Here is an 18,835-nt window from a genome sequence, read left to right on the forward strand (position 1 = left end):
TCTTCGCACGAGCTGGCCAAAGTACTGGAGTTTCAGCTTTAGCATCAGTATTTCCAATGAACACTCAGGACTGATCTCCTTTAAGATGGACTGTTTGGATCTCCATGCAGTCCAAGGGATTCTCAAGAGTCTTCTCCAACACCACAGTTCAAAAGCATCAATTCTTTGGCGCTCAGCTTTCTTCAAGAAACAAATTTCCTTATGAAACTGGTTTTCTTTCTACTCAATGTAGCTATGCTTGAGTGGGGAATTCTCTTAATAATGTGCAACTCATATAATAAAAAAGTTACTCCATGCTGACTTAAGCAGATGAAAGAGCTACTTTAAATGAGAGGCTAGTACAGCAGCCTGAAGCTTGGAAACATTTCTTTCTTATACTTCACATTGCTGATCAAGGATAGAAATTACATTAAAAAGAGCAAAATGAAGGGTAATAAAAGGAGTTTAACTTATAGGTAGCCTGTTTGCCTGAGTTTTCTCATATAAGATGAACCAAGCTTTTCGACTCCAAATTAAAAAAAAAAAACACAAAACTTATTTCTATTCCATTTCTGAATGGTCTTCTATTATTCTGATACATAAATATATGTCTTTCTGTTAATGACTCTAGTTATATTTAGATTATGATAATTAATCTATGTGCCAAGATTTAAGAACTGGTCTTTGCAGGTATTATCTGAGGTTTTGTAAACCTAAATAAGGACTCTTTTTCTTAGTTACAGTAAATATGTTTATATTAGTGAAAGCCTTTGGAGAAGGAAACAGCAACCCACTCCAGTATTCTTGTCTGGAAAATTCCATAGATTGGAGGAACCTGGTAGGCTACAGTCCATGGGGCTGTAAAGAGTCGGACACGACTGAGCAACTTCACTACCTCACTTTATTTGCTTTATTGTTTTCTGCTCAAATTTAGAACCCTTGCTACCATTTCCATTTAAAGAGTATTTGATTGGTTGGCTAGAGTTTTTTTTTATTTCCTCCATTGTTGATATTTTTTAAATTGTAAACTCCTACCACTTTGTTACATGAGGATGAATCTTAAAGTGCAGAGCAATAAAATTTCAAGTTGAAAGAAACAAAGTTTGAAAAAAGTTAGTTTCCCAAATCAGTTCATTAGATTTGCAAAGAAAAACACCTTAATTTGTATGTTGAATTTTGGTTGGACTTCTTGATAATCTTATAGGTGCATTCAAGTTCAGATATCTTAAAAATTGTACAATCTTTACAGTATATCTCTAATATAGTTATAATTTTTAAAAGTAAAAACACTTTTAAGATTATTGATATTCACAGTAAAAACTGATATTCCAAATCTTATTTCCAACCATAAATGTGAGCATAGCAAGAGAATGTGTATCATTTTATAACTTTATAATCTGAAGCCTATTTTTTTTTTTAACTTATGGAGCATCCAGTACATGTATGTCTATACTACCTATAATTTTAAATTAGATAAGTGGTCAAGTATGAAATTCATAAAAAGAGACAAACTCACTGTTGGATTTACTCTAAAATAACTAAATAGCAAAAAATATACTATCAAAAGATATGAAATATTTTCCAAAAGTACAACAATTCAAGTTATAATTTTCATAATTACTACTAAATTAAGAATTCAGGAACATATAAGGCATAATTAAGTACTTCAGTTCAGTTGCTCAGTCGTGTCTGACTCTTTGTGACCCCATGAATCGTAGCACGCCAGGCCTCCCTGTCCATCACCAACTCCTGAAGTTCACTCAGACTCGCATCCATCGAGTCAGTGATGCCATCCAGCCATCTCATCCTCTGTCATCCCCTTCTCCTCCTGCCCCCAATCCCTCCCAGCATCAAAGTCTTTTCCAATGAGTCAACCCTTCACATGAGGTGGCCAAAGTACTGGAGTTTCAGCTTTAGCATCATTCCTTCCAGAGAAATCCCAGGGCTGATCTCCTTCAGAATGGACTGGTTGGATTTCCTTGCAGTGCAAGCAGCTCTCAAGAGTCTTGTCCAGCACAACAGTTCAAAAGCATCAATTGTTCGGCGCTCATCCTTCTTCACAGTCCAACTCTCACATCCATACATGACTACTGGAAAAACCATAGGCTTGACTAAACAGACCTTAGTGGGCAAAGTAATGTCTCTGCTTTTGAATATGCTATCTAGGTTGCTCATAACTTTTCTTCCAAGGAGTAAGCGTCTTTTAATTTCATGGCTGCAGTCACCATCTGCAGTGATTTTGGAGCCCCCAAAATTAAGTCTGACACTGTTTCCACTGTTTCTCCATCTATTCCCCATGGAGTGATGGGACCGGATGCCATGATCTTCGTTTTATCATACAGTAAATAAATTTAACCATTTTGTGTGAAACCACACTTGAAATTTTATCTAATAATTTTAATTAGTACTCAAATACTGTTTTCCAATTCTACCTTAAATAACATTATAAAAAGCTACATAGAATAAAACAAGTTAAAATTCACATACCACATATAATTTTAGAGGTGACTAGTTTTCCTTTGTGGAGGGAGATGAAGGTATTAATTAATTAATCAGCAATTTAAATATCTTCCTTCTCTAAATTATTTCCTGAAAATTAACAAGCTACTTTTTATGGGATACATAGAAATAATACTTACTAACACACAATTTCTAATTTGAAAACGTTTACTGTAGTTAATTTAGTAAAATAATTCAGTTCAGTTCAGTTGCTCAATCATATCTGACTCTTTGCAATCCCATGGACTAGAGCACATAGGCTTCCCTGTCCATCACCAAATTTTGAGCTTGCTCAAAAGCATATCCATCAGTTCGGTGATGCAATCCTACCATCTCATCCTCTGTCATCCCCTTCTCCTACTGCCTTCGGTCTTTCCCAGTATCAGAGTCTTTTCCAATGAGTCAGTTCTTTACATCAGGTGGCCAAAATATTGGAGTTTCAACTTCAGCATCAGACCTTCCAATGAATATTCAGGACTGATTTCCTTCAGGGTTGACTGGTTGGATCTCCTTGCAGTCCAAGGGACTCTCAAGAGTCTTCTCCAACACCATAGCTCAAAAGTGTCAATTCTTCAACACTCAGCTTTCTTTATGGCCCAACTCTCACATCCATAACATGACTACTGGAAAAGAACATAGCTTTGACTAGATGGACCTTTGTCAGCAAAGTAATGTCTCTGCTTTTTAATATACTGTTTAGGTTGGTCATAGCTTTTTTTCCAAGGAGAAAGTGTCTTTTAATTTCATGGCTATAGTCCATTTTCAGTGATTTTGGAACCCAAGAAAATAAAGTGTCTCACTGTTTCCATTATTTCCCCATCTAACTGCCATGAAGTGATGAGACTGGATGCCATGATCTTTGTTTTCTGAATGCTGAGTTTTAAGTCAGTTTTTCACTCTCTTCTTTCACTTTCATCAAGGGCCTCATAGTTCTTCTTTGCTTTCTACCATTAGGGTGGTGTCATCTGCGTATCTGAGGTTATTGATATTTCTCCCGGCAATCTTGATTCCAGCTTGTACTTCATTCGGCATTTCGCATGATGTACTCTGTATATAAGTTAAATATACCATGTGACAATATACAGCTTTGACCTACTACTTTCCTGATTTGGAATCAGTCTGTTGTTCCATGTCTGGTTCTAACTGTTGCTTCTTGACCTGCATACAGATTCCTCACGAAGCAGACCAGGTGGTCTAGTATTCCTATATTTTTAAGAATTGTCCACAGTTTTGTGATCCACGCAGGCAAAGACTTTGGCATAGTCAATAAAGCTGAAGTAGGTATTTTTCTGAAACTCTCTTGCTTTTTCTATAATCCAACAGATGTTGGCAATTTGGTCTCTGGTTCCTCTGCCTTTACTGAATCTAGATTGAATATCTGGAAGCTCACAGTTCACATACTGTTGAAGGCTGGCTTGGATAATTTTGAGCATTACTTTGCTAGTGTGAGATGAGTGCAATTGTGAAGTTATTTGAATATTCTTTGCCATTGCCTTTTTTGGGTTGGCAAAAAAGAAAAAGAAAAGAAAAAAGAAAAAAGGCAACAGACAAGAAGCAGAAACAGGTAAGTTTGAAGTTTAGCCTTGGAGTACAAAATGAAGCAGGGTAAAGGCTAACAGAGTTTTACAAGGGAACATACTGGTCATAGCAAATACCCTCTTCCAACATGAGATGAATCCACACCTGAACATCACCAGATGGTCAATACCGAAATCAGATTGATTATATTCTTTGCATCCAAAGATGGAGAAGCTTTGTACTATTGGCAAAAAGAAGACCTGGAACTGACTGTGGCTGAGAACATGAACTCCTTATTGCCAAATTCAGCTTTAAATTGAAAAACGTAGGAAAACCCACTAGACTATTCAGGTATGATCTAAATCAAATCCCTTACATTATACAGTGGAAGTGAAAAATAGATTCAAGGATTAGTTCTGATAGAGAAAGTGCCTGAAAAACTATGGACGGAGAACTATGGATGATATTGTACTGGAAGCAGTGAACAAGACCATCCTCAAGAAAAAGAAATGCAAAAAGGCAAAGTGGTTGTCTAAGGAAGCCTTACGAATAGCTGAGAATAGAAGAGAAGCTAAAGGCAAAGGAGAAAAAGAAAGATATACCCATCTGAATGCAGAGTTCCAAAGAATGGCAAGGAGAGATAAAACTTTCTTCAGTGATGAATGCAAAGAAATAGTTGAAAACAATAGAACGGTAATGACAAGAGATCTCTTCAAGAAAATTAGAGATGCCAAGGGAATATTTTAAGCAAAGATGAGTCAGTAAAGGAGAGAAATGGTATAGACCTAACAGAAACAGAAGATATTAATAAGAGGTGGCAAGAATACACAGAAGAACTGGACAAAAAAGATCTTCATGACCCAGATAATCACGATGGTGTGATCACTTGCCTACAGCCAGACATCCTGGAGGGTGAAGTCAAGCGGGCCTTAGGAGCATCACTACAAACAAAGCTAGCTGAGTTGATGGATTTCCAGTTGAGCTATTTCAAATCCTAAAAGATGATTCTGTGAAAGCTACACTCAATATACCAGCAAATTTTGAAAACTCAGCAGTGGCCACAGGACTGGAAAAGGTCAGTTTTCATTCCAATCCCAAAGGAGGGAAATGTCAAAGAATGTCTACCACACAATTGCACTCATCTCACACACTAGCAAAGTAATGCTCAAAATGCTCCGAGTCAGGCTTCAACAGTACGTACACCAAGAACTTCCAGATGTCCAAGTCGATTTAGGAAAGGCAGAGGAAGCAAAGATCAAATTGCCAACATCCATTAGATGATAGAAAAAACAAGAGAATTCCAGAAAAAAATCTACTTCTGCTTTATTGATTATGCCAAAGTGTCAGGAAGCATTTAACAGGAGACTTCCTGTGTGCTGTTTTGGATCTGTCATGAATCCTCTGTCCTTTATTAATTCCTGAATATTCAGGAAATAAGCAGAGTAGCAAGCTACTCCTAGGGGCTTAAGAATGCATGTATTTCCTTTGTTAGTTTTTCCATATGGTGATAAATAACTATTTATGACCCTCTTCCATTTTATGAACCATATGGAAATGTGATTATTTACAACCCTCTCTCTTTCATATGGATGACCTCATGTTTCCTTGATAACTTGTAAGTTTTGATTTTATCTCTGTTGAAAATAGCTATCTTGTAAGACAGTATGAATACCCACACAATGTTGAATAAAACACCTTTGCTCCATCAGAGCTTGGGTCCCCGTGTCTTCTCTCTCTCTCTCAGGCTAATTCTCCAGAGCACAGAAGCCCTCTGTGTTTACTTTCCTGCTCAGGCTTCTAAGACCCTCTCAAGAAGGCATTCTGTGCCTTCACCCCATCGAGAGGGCTCCAGGTGCCTTCGTGAACAGCACAAGCCCCGTGTCAGGAGCTTTATTGTTTTTCTGCATAAACCAAGGAATATCAGCCTATTTCTCTCTCCTTTACTTCCTTATCATTGATTCTGGACCGCCAGGTTCCGGTCCATTAAAGGACCTCAACACCAAAGACTTTGACTGTGTGGATCACAACAAACTGTGGAAAATTTTTAGAGATGAAAATTCCAGACCACTTTACCTGCCTCTTGAGAAATCTCTATGCAGGTCAAGAAGCAACAGTTAAAACCGTACATGGAACAGACTGTAAATTGGGAAAGAAGTACATCAAGGCTGTATATTGTCACCCTGCTTGTTTAACTTATATGCAGAGTACATCATGAGAAACACTGGGCTGGATGAAGCACAAGCTGGAATCAAGATTGCCAGGAGAAATATCAATGACCTCAGTCATGTAGATGGCACTACACTTGTGGGAGAAAGTGAAGAACTGAAGAGTCTTTTGATGAAAGTGAAAGAAGAGAGTAAAAAAGTTGGCTTAAAACTCAATATTCAAAAAACTAAGATCATGGAATCTGGTCACATCACTTCATGGCAAACATATGGGCAAGAAATGGGAACAGTGAAACACTTTATTTTCTTGGGCTCCAAAATCACTGCAGATGGTCACTGCAGCCATTAAATTAAAAGATGCTTACTCCTTGGAAGGATAGCTATGACCAACCTAGACAGCATGTTAAAAAGCAGAGACATTACTTTGCCAACAAAGGTCCAGCTAGTCAAAGCTGTGGTTTTTTCCAGTAGTCATTCTTGTATATAAGAGTTGGATCTAAAGAAAGCTGAGTGTTGAAGAATTGATGCTTTTGAACTGTAATGTTGGAGAAGACTCTTGTGATTCCCCTGGACTGCAAGAAGATCCAACCAGTCCATCTTAAAGGCAATCAGTCCTGAACATTCACTGGAAGGTCTGATGCTGAAGATGAAACTCCATTACTTTGGACACTTGTTGTGAATAACTGACTCATTGGAAAAGACCCTGATGCTGGGAATGATTGAAGGCAGGAGGAGAAGAGACAATGGAGGATGAGATTATTGGACGGCATCACTGACTCAATGGACTTGAACTTGAGTAGTCTCCGGGTTTTGGTGATGGACAGGGAAGCTTGGCATGCTGCATTCCATGGGCTGGCAAAGAGTCAGACACGACTGAGTGACTGAACTGAAGCTGAATCAATATTTAATTGTTCAATTCATATGCTTCTTCCTCTAAAAATAGCCAGTTTATAAACTATGGTGGCTGGGGAGAGCAGAGGTTGATAATGGAGAAAGCCTTTTTAAGATCCTTTCCTCCTAAAATAAAAGGATAGTATTCTCAGACACACTGATTATATTTATATATAGATAATATTATGTGAGAGTAAATATAACCTGTTTTTATCCATCTAATTTAGTTATGCTTTCTCTCCATGACTAATCATAGGGGAACATATCTATTTCGAGGCTGATTTATATGAAGTATATATATATATATATATATATATATATATATATATATATATAACCTTCTAAGTCATACATTAAGTGGGCTCCATTAGTGACCTGTCATGAGCTCATGCCCATTAAAAATGTATAAAATATTTCCTATGTTCTATGATCTGACAAGACCATTATAAGTTAATTTAGTATGCAATATATTTTTAAATACATACAACTTTTATTATTTTCAGAAATTAAAAGTCATTCATAAAAGCGGTTTATATAAAACAACTTTAATTAAGTAATTTGTTCATTCCCCTGTGACAGTCTTCACACATGATTGAAGATGCAGGCTGAATAAGCATCACCATTTTTAATAATTGCAACATATTCTGTTAAATGCAAAGAAACATAGTCGTAATTAGGAAAGAAAAAAATAATAAAAGTATCTACTAAATATGTGTTATTGAAATATTTTATTAAAATGAAGTGCATACTTAATGAGTGATGCTGAGTAGTCACATTTGATACTGTAAAACCAGGGTCAACAAAAGAGCAAAATATTCATGGCAAGCATGGATTACTTCAGACTCCTGATAAAAGCTGCCGGATTTCAGAAGGCAATCATTATGGTCACACAGACAAATGCATGTTGGAGAAAAACCTTTACAAAGACAACTTTTTTAGTAATACCTTTGAATATTAAGCACTTGTTATCAAAGATTCTAAAGGGAACATATTAGCGCTATAGAATCCAGACAATCTAAATATTAAATAATTAAGATAAAATCATTATACGGTTGAAGTAGGTTAATGCATAGTAAAACAATTAAGTAGATAATGTAGACATCAGTACAAAAGCTCCTTCTAGTCTTCTACTACTTGTGGTTAGAGCCAGCAGTCTTCTATGTAACAATATTTTGGGAAGTGCCAAGAAGACTATTGAAGTTATATGATGTATTTTCCTCAACATTTTATCATTATTTTTTATAGTTTTGTCAGGAGTTTTACCTTTTCTTCCTAGAGAAGCGAATGACAACTTAGTCAAGTATTTGTGCCTAGAAAATCCCATTAGGAGTCACAAAGAGGTGGAAAAAACTGAGCTACTGAGCACACACATGCCTTTACTTTAAGTTTGGTATTCTAATGTATTTTAGCTAATATTTTAAAAAATAATTATATATAAATTCCAGAAAAAATATATTGAATGTGAATGAGTTTGTCAGTTTGATGGAAGAGAATGAAAAGAAACACAAAGGCACAAGGTCAATGCAAACTAAATTAACCAACTTGATGTTCCTTGTTGAGGCAAACTGGTTATTTGTGGCCTGCATTTTCAAATGTTAAATTTTCACTGCACTTAGCAACTTTGTTTATAGAAAATCAATGATTACACTATGTTCTCTGAAAAATACAACTTTTAGTAATGAAAATACTCTTTTAGTATAATAATATGTAGTCTTGCTGTAAGGCACAGGATTCAAAACTCCCTCTAGACAATGGAAGATTTTAGATGAATGAAATAATTGGAAAAAATGATACTATAGTGAAGTGATTTTTATGAATAGTAATGAAAACCATTGAGTAAGGCCTTCTACATATCACACATTGGGCAAAACTTTATATATATATTATCTCTTTTAATTTTAATTGAAATTAATTTTAATAATTAATTAACACATGACAGAAGAAGTTTTATCACCATTCTCTATATTTGGAGTCTGAGTCAAAAGGACCACATTGGTCAAAGTCATACAATTAGTAAATTAAAAAGTAGAGCTTTGTTCTTCGGCCTAATAACCTTAAGCATCAATGTTTTAAAGCATCTTTTGAGCATAAACTTTCTTTCATGTTTCACCAGACCCAAACTGCTGTAGTTTCATGACCTAAGTTTCTTTATTAAATTAGTTCAGAAAATTAAGTGTTGTAATATCATGTGTCTATTCAATTTATATATATGACTGAACGACTAAGTACACACATATTTATATGGATATAGCTCAACATGTTATTGTTGTTGTTTAGTCACTAAGTCATCTGACTTGTTTGAGACCCCATGGGCTATAGATGTCTCCTCTGTCCATGAGATTTCCCAGGCAAGAGTACTGGAGTAGACTGCCATTCCCTTGTCTGGGGAATCTTCCTAACCCAGGGATTGGACCCACGTCTCCTCAACTGGCACAAAGAAACACAAGCTGGAATCAAGATTGCTGGGAGAAATATCAATAACCTCAGATATGCAGATGAAACCACCCTTATGCCAGAAAGTGAAGAGGAACTAAAAAATCTCTTGATGAAAGTGAAAGAGGAGAGTGAAAAAGTTAGCTTAAAGCTCAACATTCAAAAAACAAAGATCATGGCATCCGGTCCCATCACTTCATGGGAAATAGATGGGGAAACAGTGGAAACAGTGTCAGGCTTTATTTTCTGGGGCTCCAAAGTCACTGCAGATGGTGACTGCGGCCATGAAATTAAAAGACGCTTACTCCTTGGAAGAAAAGTTATGACCAACTGAGATAGCATATTCAAAAGCAGAGACATTACTTTGCCAACTAAGGTCCATCTAGCCAAGGCTATGGTTTTTCCAGTGGTCATGTATGGATGTGAGAGTTGGACTGTGAAGAAGGCTGAGCACTGAAGAATTGATGCTTTTGAACTGTGGTGTTGGAGAAGACTCTTGAGAGCTGCTTGGACTGCAAGGAGATTGAACCAGTCCATTCTGAAGGAGATCAGCCCTGGGATTTCTTTGGAAGGAATGATGCTAAAGCTGAAGCTCCGGTACTTTGGCCACCTCATGCGAAGAGGTGACTCATTGGAAAAGACTCTGATGCTGGGAGGGATTGGGGGCAGGAGGAGAAGGGGACGACCGAGGGTGAGATGGCTGGATGGCATCACTGACTCGATGGACGTTGAGTGTGAGTGAAGTCCAGGAGTTGGTGATGGACAGGGAGGCCTGGCGTGCTGCGATTCATGGGGTCGCAAAGAGTTGGACATGACTTAGCAACTGAACTGAAATGAACTGAACTGAACTCAACGTATCATACCCCATATTCTGAATCTCATTTTGATAATAAAATGTGCTGTCATGAAGGAAAGAGAAACTTAAATGACATCTTTCAAGTATAATAGGAAATGTAAATAACAGATCCATTACAACATATCAGATACTGAAGTTATGAAAAATTATCTAAGACAGAGTATATTTCCATCAAGTTACTTCACAAGCAATGTTGACACAGGACAAGTAAGGAACAAAGGTGACTGATTCTAATCACATAGTTGATATAATTATGTGTATTAACATAAAGTCATTAATAGAATAAATGAACAACTGTGTGTTTCCATTCAACATAATATTGCATATTCATAAGTCTCTTCAAATCTGGTTTTCTCCCTACTAATTATTTTTCTTTCTCCCCTAAACTTCGGACATTATTTCCCATATACCACAATTGACATGATCTATTCTCATATCTCCCCTGTTTGATTTAAAATTAGAATGTGTGTGTGTATAGCATGTTTGAAATTCCTTTTCTCCATTTTGTCATTTAAGCTTCACTCTTCCATTGAGCTGCAATTTAAATCCATTTTTTTAAGACTGTGCAGTAGTAATCATTTGAATGCTTGCATAATACGGCAATAATAATTTTTTAGTGTATGGCTTGGCTTTAAAATTATTTTTGAAGTGACTAAAATATTCCAGACATTTTATGGAGCATGGAAGCTACCAAGATGAAAATGACAAATATAGTCCCTGAAGTATAGATATAGCTGGGCCAATAATCAAGAATATAAATATTTTAAGTGAATGCTAACTGCTTTTGAGAAGATAGAATATTGAGACAAATATTATTTGGAGACAGAATGTTAAATTGGCTAGCATCCTTAAGATTGGGTCATAGAGAAATGCTCTTTTAAAGGCATGATTAGTTTTAGACTCCACACAATAGCTACTGGAACTCAATAAATAAATTCCTCAAGGTAGCAGGATAGAAGATTAAACCACAGAAATCAATTGCATTTCTTTATACTACCAATGAAATATCAGATATAAAAAGAAAAAAAATCATTTTGAAATTTACATTAAAAAAATAGAATACTAAGGAGGGACTTCCCTGGTTATCTGATGGTTAAGAATCTACCTTTCAATGCAGGGGCCATGGGTTTGATCCCTTGTTGGGCAACTAAGATCCCAGATGCCATGGACTAGGCAATTAACCCCACATGTGGCAACCACTGGGTTTGCTCACTACAACAAAGATCCTGTGTGCCACAGCTAAAACCCAATGCAGGCATTTATATATATATGTATATATATATATATATATATATATATATTTATATATATGCAGGCATTTATATATATATATATATATATATATATATATATAGAGAGAGAGAGAGAGAGAGAATAGGCAAGTATTAGATTGGGAGAAATGTTTATAACATACATGTGGATCCCAAAATATTTAAGTTTAAACAAAATAACTCTGATGTTAAAGATACAAACCAGAAAATGAACAACAATTACAATTTCATGAAGAAAGATTTTATGGAGGAAAATGGCAAATAAGTAAACTAGCATATGAAAAAATATTCAATATCTTTAATGAAATATAATTAAATCCATAATGAGACAGAGCCTCACATCCAACTGAACGATGGTAAGGAATGTAACAACCAGAACTCTACATTGCTTGAGGGAGTGTAAAACAATCATTTTAGCAAACAATATGGTAACATTATACAGTTAAAAATATACCTTTTCTATAGCTCAACATTTTTACCGCTAAGCATATATCCAGGAGAAATAAAATCAAATGCCAATATAAAGAATTTTACAATAATATTTCTGGAAACTCTATTCATAATCAAACATAAAGCAGAAGACAACCTAAATGTCTCTTATCTGGTATAAATGTATATATTCATACAATGTACTACAAATATGGACTTAAAAAGGACAAATTACTGATTCATATAACATTATAATATGCAGCCTTATCATACTCCTTTCTTTTATATTTCAGAAATATCGAATGATAAAATATGAACTCTTCTGCTATTGTGAAATTTAATGCTATGGGATTTATAATGTTATCTGTGCATTGCTCAGTCATGTCCAACTCTAATATACAGGTTACCTAGTGGCTCAGATAGTAAAGAATCTGCCTTCAATGCTGCAGACCTGGGTTTGATCCCTGGGTCAGACGATCCCCTGGAGAAAGAAATGGCAACCCACTCGAGTATTCTTGCCTGGAGAATTCCATTAATAGAGGAGCAAGGCAGGCTACAGACCAAGGATTTGCAAAGAGTTGGACATGACTGAGTGACTAACACACACACAACATTATAAATCCGCAGCATTAAAATTCACAAAAGCAGAGGACTTCATAGTTTATCATTCCATATTTCTGAAATTTAAAAGAAAGTAGTATGGCAGGCTGCATATTGTCATCTTGCTTACTTAACGTATATGCAGATTACATTATGTGAAATGCTGCGCTGGATGAATCACAAGCTGGAATCAAGACTGCTGGGAGAAATATCACAATCTCTGATATGCAGATGATACCACTTTAATGGCAGAAGAACTAAAGAGCCTTTTGATGAAGGTGAAAGAGGAGAGTGTAAAAGCTGGCTTAAAACTCAACATTAAGAAACTAAGATAATGATATCCAGTCCCATCTCTTCTTGGCAAATATATGGGGAAAAAGTGGAAACAGTGACAGATTTTATTTTCTTGGGCTCCAAAATCACTGCAGACAGTGACTGCAGCCATGAAATTAAAAGAAGCTTACTTTTTAGAAGGAGAGCTATGACAAAATTAGATAACATATTAAAAATCAGAGACATCATTTTGCTTACGAAGGTCCCTATTGTCAAAGCTATGGTTTGTTCAATAGTCATGTACAGATGTGAGATATGGACCATAAAGAAAGCTGAGTGTTGAAGAACTGATGCTTCTGAAATGTGGTGCTGGAGAAGACTCTTGAGAGTCCCTTAGACAGAAAGGTGATCAAATCAATCAATCCTAAAGTAAATCAACCCTGAATATTCATTGGAAGGACTGATGTTGAAGTTGAAGCTCCAGTACTTGGTTACCTGATGCAAAGAATCAACTCTTTGGAAAAGACACTGATAGTGGGAAGGATTGAAGGCCAAAGGAAAAGAGCCAGCAGAGGATGAGATGGTTAAAGAGCATCATTGAGTCAATGGACATGAATTTGAGCAAATTTAGGTAGATAGTGAAGGACTGAGAAACCTAGCCTGCTATGGTCCACAGGATCACAAAGAGTTGGACACAACTTAGCAACTGAACAACATATTTCTGAAATTTAAACCTGTCAAAACTATTATATGGTGAAAGAAAGCAGAAGAGAATTTTCTACCAATGATTTAGTCAAAATGAAGACAGTATTGATTGGAAACTGAGATAAAGGGAGTTATATCTATATTTCAATAAAAGCACACTCTACATGGATGTATCCATTTACCAAAGCATATAGTACTTATATTTAATACCTATTCTTTTTAAAGTATCCAACATATACCTCAACAAAGCAAAGCATTGGGAAGATATTTCAATAAGGACATTCTAAGAAAAGTGCTCCAGAAAGATCAATTAAGATGAAAACACAGCCCCTTACTGTGTTTCTGTGCATTTCATCAAGTCCAAAACTTGATATTTTATACATTACATTCCATCTATACTTTCCTCCACAGTGATATTTCTCAGGCAACATTCCCATCTCTCTTCTGATCCATTCTCCCCCCTCCACCCTTTTTAACTGAATGCTTATCCTCAGCATGAAGCAGGCTTCAATTTCTAAGAAAAATCTACCTCCCCCAACTTCATATCATTCTTGTTTTCTCATTTCCCACACTGAAATCTCAAGTCTCCCTATAAATCCAATCCCCTTATAGGACTGAAAATGAGAATACTGTATTCTTCATTGATAACAATGAAATCTTTGAATTATCCTAAATTCATTTTCTCATACTCTATGTCAATTTCTTCAGCAAATCTTGTCGACTCAACCCTGGAAATACTTCCAATTTTTATCAGCAATTTACTGCTCTCATCCACCACAAACACTAGGACCAAAGGCAATGTTATCTAGATCGTTGGTTATTCTCACGGCCTAAGTGGTTTCCCGGCTTCCAGTCATCAACTTTTCTGTCTGTTGACAGCTCCAGCACCATAGCCAGGATAGTCTCCTTACCATGCATGTGTGCCCAGTCACTTCAGTTGTGTCCAGCTCTTTGCAACCCCATAGACTGTAGCCCACCAGGCTCCTCAGTCCATGACATTCTCCAGGAAAGTATGCTGGAATGGGTTGCCATTTCCTTCTTTACAGGATCTTCCTGAACCAGGGATGAAACCCACGTCACTGATTCTTCACTGATGGAGCCATCAGGAAAGCCCATATCCTTACCCTATCCCTGCTCTATTTCAAATTCTCTAAGGGCAGTGTAGAGCTGACCTTATCATCATGACCTACAATCCTTCCTCCATCTGAGATCTTTTCCATTCTGAGCATGTCTTCTACTACACTGAGCCTTACTGGCTCCTTTGTTTTTCTTGGGCCACAGTTTTGAGTAGTTTTTCTCTGTTTCCTCCTTTAAGACTTCAATCAAATGTCTCCATCTCAGTGATCTTGACAAGGACAGTTTTGGTGGAATATTAGGTGTAAAATGCTGATTAAAGTGGGCTGAAAAGAAAAGTGGTAAAGAAGAATTTGAGACCAAAGGTAGACTATCCCTTGAGGAACTTGACCAAAGTAAGAAACAGAAAGATAGTTTTTCGTTGCTTTGTTTAAGTGGTGGGGTTAAAGAAAAACTTATTTTGATGTCTGTTAAAAAAGTAAGACCTATCACCATAGGTGTCAAGAGTATCACAGTAGGTGAGAGCTATCAGGCTCAACTTTAAATACAGAAAAAAAAAAAAATAGGGGTTAATAGCCAAGGAGAATTTGGTGTGTGTGTGGTGGGGGGGAGGAAGGGGGAGGTGATTTGTTAGATGGGAAATTACTGAGAGGAAGCATAAAGAGTAGAGAGATTCACTGTAAACTGATCTAACAAAATTCTTCCTTGAAGGTATGTCATGGTGGTCAGATATCACCTATGAGATGATGTGGGATAGAAGAATTTAATTAAGATGTTGAGGATGAACTGATAACAGAGGTTGGAGAATTCTCTCCAAATTGCATTAGCAGGATTCTTGCCAAAATTGCCACTGCTTTGATTACAGTTTTTGGTACAGTTACCATTTTTCACTATTTGGTAAATAAAACTACATTTACTTCTAAAGTATTTGTTTTTCTCATTTATCAATGGAATTAAATATTTATAAAAGGTTAAATCTTTGTGTTTATTATTTTCAGAATAGAATTTTAACAATAATTCTTATATAAGTAAAGGACAGAATACAAAGAAAGTTTCTTCCTTTGCAACAAAGATTATAACCACATCAGAATATGGTAAGGATCCTTCAGGTCTCTCTTGTGTCTGTCTTGTAAAATAATTTCCCAAGACAACATGATTTTCTTTAAGTGACTCTTCAGTTTTACTTACATGTCAAGGGCACAGAAATGTAAATAACTTTGCAAACAGAACAAGTTCTGGAGACTGAGACTCTTAAACTAACTTTACTTAGCTGTTAACTTTACTTAACTTTACTTAGCTCTTAAATTCTTTGAGATACCTGAAGCAAAATTATGAGTGATAGTTGTCCTTCACTCAGAATTCTAGGTTAAGAGGCACCTAAGGCATGGAGGAGTTATAGTGAATAGCACAAGTTCTGCTGGGCTATGATTCAGCATGTGTTCCCGGCTATTTCTTTGTTGTCAATTACAGAAAATGATATGCATTTGTTACATACTGATGTTGATGCTCTCCAGAGATTCTGACAGAGATGAAGAAATAAATAATTTGAGGTGAGTATATTAAAAGTGACTCTCATGTTGACATAACCATTTTATGGTTTTAACAGAGAACTATCTATATCTGGTTAATAATATCATTTTCATGTTGAGTTTCCTGCATTCTTGAACTAAAATACAAACAGCCTTTCAGAACAAAAGTTTTGACTGTGCCTTTTATGTGAGTAGAGCTTACTCTGGTAGGTTGGGAATTCATTAGGTGAATTGACACTGCAATTGGTTGTCTTCAATTGGAAAAAAAGAAAACATGAAAATTCTGTGAAATATTGATGTTCTTTTTTGAAACCTTTTTTAAAGAAAAACTGTGAAGCAGCATAAATTAAAGGTGACTCTTCCTCCCTTTATGGAATCCCTTGATTTTGCTTTCAGTCAACTGAACATTTCCTGGCAAATTTAAATAGAAAGGGATTTATTAGCCAGTATTAGGGCTTCCCTGATATCTCAGTTGGTAAAGAATCCTCCTGCAATACAGGAGACCAGGGGTTGATTCCTGGATCTGGAAGAACCCCTGGAGAAGGGATAGGCTTCCCAATCCAGTATCCTTGGGCTTTCCTTGTGGTTCAGCTGGTAAGGAATCTGCCTGCAAAGCTAGGAGACCTGGGTTTGATCCCTGGGTTGGGAAGATCACTTGGAGGAGGGAAAGGCTACCCACTCCAGGATTCGGGCCTGGAGAATTCCATGGACTGTATAGTCCATGGGGTTGCAAAGCGTCGGGCGCAACTGAACAGCTTTCACTTCACTTTGGTCATTAGGAGGATAAAAAATCATTGGAAGTATATTAAAATAAATGTTCTGGCCACATTTCCAGGAATGATTTCACTTCCAAATAAAACTGCCTCTACCATGATTATAAGCTCCACTGTAGAAAAAAAAAAAAAAAATCAAAAATCTTAGAATCATAAAGCAGAGTTGACCTAACTGCACTTTTTTATTTTTATTTTTTCCTCAGCTGTGTCAGTACAAGGGACGTCTCAACTCCTTCCTCCCTGTTCCAGTAATTCAAATTTAAATTTATACTATTTGAGTAACCAAAGTATATCCAGAAAATTAGCTGCAAAGGCATTTGAGAAATAATTTTAGATCCTCAGCGTCTTCTGGAAATGAATTTGGGCTTCCCAGGTGACTCAGTAGTAAAGAATCTACCTGTTAATACAGGAGCCACAAGAGATTCAGTTTCCATTCCTGGGTCGAGAAGAGCTCCTGGAAGAAGAAACAGCAACCCACTCAAGTATTCTTGCCTGGATAATCCCCACAAACAGAGGAACCTGGTGGGCTACAGTTCATGGGACTGCAATGAGTCGGACATGACTGAGCGACTAAGCATGCAGGTATACGAATGAATGTTAAAAGAAAATTCAACTACATCTTAAGCATCAATACATATTACATACCTGTCATATTTTTAACCATACTTTTTAAAGTTGACTATAAATCAAAATTAGACATGAGACCCTGATTTCACTTACTTAAATTATATGATTAAAGATGAGTTTTTGTGAATAATAAAAAAAGATCATATCAAATTGTAAACTATAAGAGGCAGATAGACTCTGTAGCCCTAATTTCCTTAATGTTTCTATTTTTGAGTAAATATGACCATCTTTGTTGTTTATATAACAAACAGAACTAGGAAAATTCATTGACCTAATTTTCTGTTATTGCTAATTCTATTTTGACCGGTGCTAAAACTTTCATGGCAACTGTAACTGGAGTCTAGGACTTTTATTAAACAAGATGTATTTTCCTACAATAATATTTTTTCTTATCTATATCAGGGTCCCAAGACCCATCTCAGCCTTCATAATTTTCTTGAAGACTTTACTAGTCATAATAAATCTGTTATTACCATGGTTACAGTTTATAACATAACATAGGACACAGTTCAAAATCAGCAAAGTGAAAAGGCACATGGGGGGAAGGCAAGAGAAACCAGGTACAAGCTTTCAGGTGTCCCTGACCAGTGGAGTCATAAAGGCATAGATTTAATTCTCCCAGCAGCAGTTATAGTACACATGAAGTACTGACACGTGACTGACGTCAGTTTCTCAGACTGCATTCAAACTTCATCCCAAAGAAAAACTAAGCATTCACCACAAATCACATCATTAGGATAAATTTATCTGGCCAGGCTGGTAAGGCTTGGTCCAAGGCCTCAGGAATGAAAAAAACTAATAATAATCTTACCAAGCAGAGCATCCTAAGAGATCAGAGGGTAGGTTCAGAGCCAGCCAAGGGCTCATTCTGAAGACAGACTTTTCACCACAATCAGGAATGTGTTGGATTTTTATAACCCAGGTCTGCTGAGTTGCCTCTTTCCAGGTCGTCATCCTTGATTAGTTCACTTTTTCCCAACAGATTTAATGAGATGTTCCTATTTAAGAAGATAAATAATTTCTTTGAATCCACAGAACTCAAAAACATTGTTTCCTTTATTTAAAGAAATAATCCATTTAATCATATAAATTTATTTTTTTCTTTTAAAGTTTCATTTTACTTTGATTACACACACTCCCCCCCGCCCCCCCCCCCCCCCCCCCCCCCCCCCCCCCCGCCAAACACACACTGGAGGGAGGCTTGCAGCTCGTT

General features: G+C 36.4%; 1 pseudogene; it reads right to left on the reverse strand.

Annotated features, from left to right (window-relative positions):
* The window catches only part of LOC138442965 (DNA-directed RNA polymerase III subunit RPC4 pseudogene), a 42,533-nt pseudogene extending 23,957 nt beyond the window's left edge, over positions 1–18,576 (reverse strand).
* Between the last annotated feature and the right edge of the window lie 259 nt (positions 18,577–18,835).

This window comes from Ovis canadensis, chromosome 6, assembly GCF_042477335.2.
Source record: "Ovis canadensis isolate MfBH-ARS-UI-01 breed Bighorn chromosome 6, ARS-UI_OviCan_v2, whole genome shotgun sequence".
NCBI lineage: Eukaryota > Metazoa > Chordata > Mammalia > Artiodactyla > Bovidae > Ovis > Ovis canadensis.